The following is a 6000-nucleotide window of genomic DNA, read 5'->3' on the forward strand; positions in this document are numbered from 1 at the left end:
TCAATGATTATATTGACACTATACTTATCACAAGTCGTGATAAGTCGACTTAGTGATTTTTAGATATGTGAAATAAGTTTGACTTTTTCCTTGCCCACGTATACTCATTATCTTAATATATAAAAATCACGTGTCACATTGTTTGTTTGCGATGGACTCTTAAACTACTGAACCGATTTTAATGAAATTTTTAACACTGTGTGCAGTTTGGTCCAACTTGAAAGATAGGATAGTTTATAACTCTCCTTATAGTCGCATTATTTATTTATTGCAAATTATTTGTTTATTATTAGCAAAGAGCTATCCACCAGTTGGTGGCGCTAAGAGCGGTATTGAGTGCGGTATGTTACAGTAGATGGCGCTACAAACATTAAAAACATTAAATGAAAATGCGTTGTTTGAAGTTTATATTATTTGTGGTAAAGTTATACGAGTCTATGACTTCCAAAAAAAAATAAAAATTGGGCGGGGCGAAGTTCGACAGGTCAGCTAGTACTAATATATATTTTCATATCTTTGGTTGATTTGATACCTATTATAATAATTTATAATCCGTTAGTCAATTTAATCTAAAATATTAAGCTCGATCAAAATCTATGTACATATGTATATATGTATATAAAAAAAATGAATCCCGTTTTTCGTTGTCACGGCATCACGCGTGATTCCGATTTCACTAATTCTTTTTTTGTTGAATTTGTTATTATTAGGAGAAGGTTCTTATGTAAAAAAAAATTACGAAAGTTGCCGGAAAACGCCTAAAAACAGTCCTTTTCTTTTTCCCATACAAACGTTTTATTTTGTATGTATATACATATGTACATAAGTATGTATGTAAGTAAAAATGAATGTTTGTTTGTTGGTAACGCTAAGGCTCAAGAACGGCGAAACCAATCTTCATGAAATTTTCAGAAGTTGTTCGCTGTGGATCTGGAAAGGTTCAGAAATAAAAAAAAAACTTTTTATAAAAAGAAGTTGACAAATTGGAAATTTCCAAAAATTGACTTTTTTATACAATTTTTTTTTCTTTTGTGTTTCAATATTTTGATTTGTAAATTATTTGAATCGTTCAATTTCGGTTGTTTGCTCTTTTATTCCGGCTATTTAAAAAAAAAATTCAATCAATTACAGATTGAAATTTGTTACGAAGCCACAAAGAGGTCCCGCTAATATCGGTCGGAGTTCTTTTTGCCATCAACGCCAAGGCACATGAACGAGTACTCCCAGGATGCGATGACATACGTGTGGAATTATGGATCGGGGTCAATCAGCAAGCGATCGTCACGTTGTCACAGCAAGACTTTTCAAGCAACAGCTTCGATGGACTTTATCTTGACTTTATATAGTACTGTTAGATGCTAGATGTACTCTGTTGAGGGGCAAAGGAGAGGTTTGCCGCATGCACACATTTTTCTTTGGATGGTGGATAGTGGTTCCACCAGATCAAATTTATGGAATCATTTCCACGCAAATTCCTGATGCAGAGAAATATCCAGTATTAAACGAAGTGATGAAAACCAATATGGTTCATGGACCGTACGGACACCACAATCCCACTTCGGATGGTATATCTAACAATAAATGCACGAAACACTATCCACTTGCTTTTCTTTCGGAATCGCAAACTGAAAATGATGGATATCCACTCTATCGTCGTAGCTCATCAGACGACCATACAACTTAGAATAGTGAATATCAAAACTCATATCAATGTTTAGTATTGCAGTTTGGTGTAATCTATAAAATACGTTTGTAAGTACGTCATCAAAGGAACCAATATGGCGGTTATTGGTCTTGAACGATACGGTCGATACGTGAACTGCAATAAAGCGCTTTGTAGGGTATTTACTTTTGCAATTCATGAACATTTTTCGACTGTTGTGCGTCTCGCAGTTCATTTGAAGAATGGCTAAAGAGAATACAGTACAGCCAGCGGAAACACTTCCAACAACATTGACAGTTTCCTCAAAAATAATACAATTGCTAAGTATTTGGAATAGAAGAAAAGAACTGCAAACAAATACGCAGTGAAATAGATTATAAATGGTTCAGTAATTAGTCGTTGAGTATGTATTATACCACGTGCATCCCAAAAGACTGATGTCACAACCTTTCCAGCCGCCTTTTTCGTTTTTCCACGCCTGAGAACCGGTTCATCATGAGCAGTCCACTAGAATGACTCTCGATTGGATTCCAGTGGGAAATGATGGAGCTATATTTCTATCTTCTTCTTCTTCTTCTTATTTACTGGCGTAGACACCGTTAACGCGATTATAGTCGAGTCAACAACAGCGCGCCAGTCGTTTCTTCTTTTCGCTAGGTGGCGTTCTCCACCTGGTCCTGCCAACAGAGTGGAAGTCTTCCTCTTCCTCTGCTTCCCCCGGCGGGTACTGCGTAGCCGCTGTCTTTTAATTCGCTGAACTTTGTTAATGTCGTCGTATATCTCATACAGCTCATCGTTCCATCGAATGCGTGGTCAATGCGCAAAGGACCATAAATCTTTCGCAGAACTTTTCTCTCGAAAACTCGCAACGTCGACTCATCGGTTGTTGTCATCGTCCAAGCCTCTGCACCATATATTCGTAGCAGGACGGGAATTATCAGCGACTTATAGAGTTTGGCTTTTGTTCGTCGAGAGAGGACTTTACTTTTCAATTGCCTACTCAGTCCGAAGTAGCACCTGTTGGCAAGAGTAATCCTGCGTTGGATTTCCTGGCTGACATTGTTGGTGGTGTTAATGCTGGTTCCTAAATAGACGAAATTATCTACAACTTCAAAGTTATGACTGTCAACAGTGACGTGAGAGCCAAGTCGCGAGTGCGACGACTGTTTGTTTGATGACAGGAGATATTTCGTCTTGCCCTCGTTCAGTGCCAGACCCATTTGCGTTGCTTCCTTGTTCAGTCTGGAGAAAGCAGAACTAACGGCGCGGGTGTTGAGGCCGATGATATCAATATCATCGGCATACGCCAGCAGCTGTACACTCTTATAAAAGATTGTACCTGCTCGATTCAGTTCTGCAGCTCGAATAATTTTCTCCAGCAGCAGATTGAAAAAGTCGCACGATAAGGAGTCGCCTTGTCTGAAACCTCGTTTGGTATCGAACTGCTCGGAAAGGTCCTTCCCGATCCTGACGGAGCTTTTCGTGTTGCTCAACGTCAGTTTACACACCTGTATTAGTTTTGCGGGGATACCAAATTCAGACATCGCGGCATAAAGGCAGCTCCTTTTCGTGCTGTCGAAAGCAGCTTTGAAATCGACGAATAGGTGGTGAGTGTCGATTCTCCTTTCACGGGTCTTTTCCAAGATTTGGCGCATGGTAAATATCTGGTCGGTTCTTGATTTACCAGGTCTGAAGCCACACTGATAAGGTCCAATCAGTTTGTTGACGGTGGGCTTTAATCTTTCACACAATACGCTCCATAGAACCTTGTACGCAATGTTGAGGAGGTTTATCCCACGGTAGTTGGCGCGGATTGTAGGGTCTCCTTTTTTATGGATTGGGCATAGCACACTTAAATTCCAATCGTTGGGCATGCTTTCGTCCGACCATATTTTACAAAGAAGCTGATGCATGCACCTTATCAGCTCTTCGCCGCCGTGTTTGAATAGCTCGGCTGGCAATCCATCGGCCCCTGCCGCTTTGTTGTTTTTCAGGCGGGCAATTGCTATTTGAACTTCTTCTTGGTCGGGCGATGGAACGTCTGCTCAATCGTCATCGATTGGGGTATCGGGTTCGCCTTCTCCTGGTGTTGTGCGGTCATTGTCATTCAGCAGGCTGGAGAAGTGTTCCCTCCATAATTTAAGTATGCTCTGGGCATCGGTGGCTAGATCACCTTGGGAGGTTCTACAAGAGTATGCTCCGGTCTTGAAACCTTCTGTAAGCCGCCGCATCTTTTCGTAGAATTTTCGAGCATTACCCCTGTCGGCCAGCTTATCAAGCTCTTCGTTCTCACGCATTTCGGCCTCTTTCTTCTTCTGTCTGCAAATGCGTCTCGCTTCCCTCTTCAACTCTCGGTATCTATCCCATCCCGCACGTGTTGTGGTCGATCGTAACGTTGCGAGGTAGGCAGCCTGTTTTCTCTCCGCTGCGACACGGCACTCCTCGCCGTACCAGCTGTTCTTTTGGACTTTCCGAAAACCAGTGGTTTCGGTTGCAGCTGAACGTAAGGAGTTTGAAATGCCGTCCCACAGTTCCCTTATACCGAATTGTTGACGAGTGCTCTCAGAGAGCAGGAGTGCAAGCCGAGTAGAAAATCGTTCGGCTGTCTGTTGTGATTGCAGCTTCTCGACGTCGAACCTTTCTTGTGTTTGTTGGCGTGCGTTTTTTGCTGCACAGAGGCGGGTGCGAATTTTGGCTGCAACAATATAGTGGTCCGAGTCGATGTTAGGACCTCGGAGCGCACACACATCTAAAACACCGGAGACGTGTCTTCCGTCTATCACTGCATGATCGATCTGGTTGGTGGTTTTTCGATCCGGAGACAGCCAAGTAGCTTGATGTATCTTCTTATGCTGGAATCTAGTACTACAGATAACTATATTTCGGGCCCCGGCGCAGTCGATCAGCCTCAACCCATTTGGGGATGTTTCCTCGTGGAGGCTGAATTTACCGACCGTAGTGCCAAAGATACCTTCTTTGCCCACCCTGGCGTTGAAGTCGCCAAGCACGAATTTGACATCGTGGCGGGGGCATCTCTCATAAGTGCGCTCCAAGCACTCATAAAAGGCATCTTTGGTCACATCGTCCTTCTCTTCCGTCGGGGCGTGGGCGCAAATCAGTGATATGTTGAAGAACCTCGCTTTGATGCGGATTGTGGCTAGACGTTCATTCTCCGGAGTGAATGATAGTACTCGGCGACGGAGTCTCTCTCCCACCACGAATCCAACACCAAACGTGTGCTCCTTTATATGGCCACTGTAGTAAATGTCACAAGGGCCTACTCGTCTCTGTCCATGTCCCATCCATCGCATTTCTTGGACGGCGGTGATGTTAGCCTTTATCTTTACGAGGACATCTACCAGCTGGGCAGCGGCACCTTCCCAATTACATTCCAGGTGCATGCCCTCAATTCGTAGTCCTTATTTCGTTTGCCATGGTCGTCATCAAAAGGGGGGTCTCTCCTCCAAGGCTGATTGTTGATTTTCATTGGTAAGATTTTTTACGTGGCGGGTCCCAAACACAGCGCACAACCCTGCGGAGGGGATATTTCGCCTTCTCACTTTAGCTCGCCTTCAAACGGATGTTCTTGGGCTGCCCAAAGGATACTTGGTCAAAGACTGGAAGTCGTGAGCTGCTTGAGTCATATGTAAAAGAAACGTTTCTGGCCACTCCCAAGTGAATGGCGATCAGAGACCTTTCCTCACTTGCGTGAACTTCTACACATGACTCCATCCTCCTATTTCTATCACCGACGCAAAAATTCGGCTTTATTGTGATTAGAGAGTACTTAAACACTTCTCAGAATTAGTTGTTTTTGTTGGATAATGAACTTGCGAGCACCTACTTTGCAACTCAACGGTGGATTTCCCTGAGCCCAAATTCAACAGTATTTTCCCCAAAAAAGCAATGTTTTATTGACACACGAAATGCTTTATGATCCATTTTTTTTTAACTAACACAAGTTGCTTCTCAAAAATGCTATATCTCATTAACTAATGGTTATAATCCAACTAATAGAAATCATACAGATGGTAGTAGTAGTATTATCTTAAAAGTCAAAAAATGTAGTATTCAAATTGCACTTCTATGAATTTTTATGAATCAGGGTTTTTGTATTTCTGACTAGTTCGACTAGTTCTCGAACTTCTAGTCGTAAACTAGTATGTATATTTCCTGACTAGTTTAACGTTCCATACAAATGGGCTTAGACACATGCATATGTATACATACAAATGCATGGGTACATGTGTGCGTTTGATGCCACTCGGTTAGTGATGTTAATGTTCGGTTAATGTTATTGTCGTTATGGATGTAATCTGTGAAAAAAGCTGAATCGT

The sequence above is a fragment of the Bactrocera dorsalis genome, chromosome 2, assembly GCF_023373825.1.
Source record: "Bactrocera dorsalis isolate Fly_Bdor chromosome 2, ASM2337382v1, whole genome shotgun sequence".
NCBI lineage: Eukaryota > Metazoa > Arthropoda > Insecta > Diptera > Tephritidae > Bactrocera > Bactrocera dorsalis.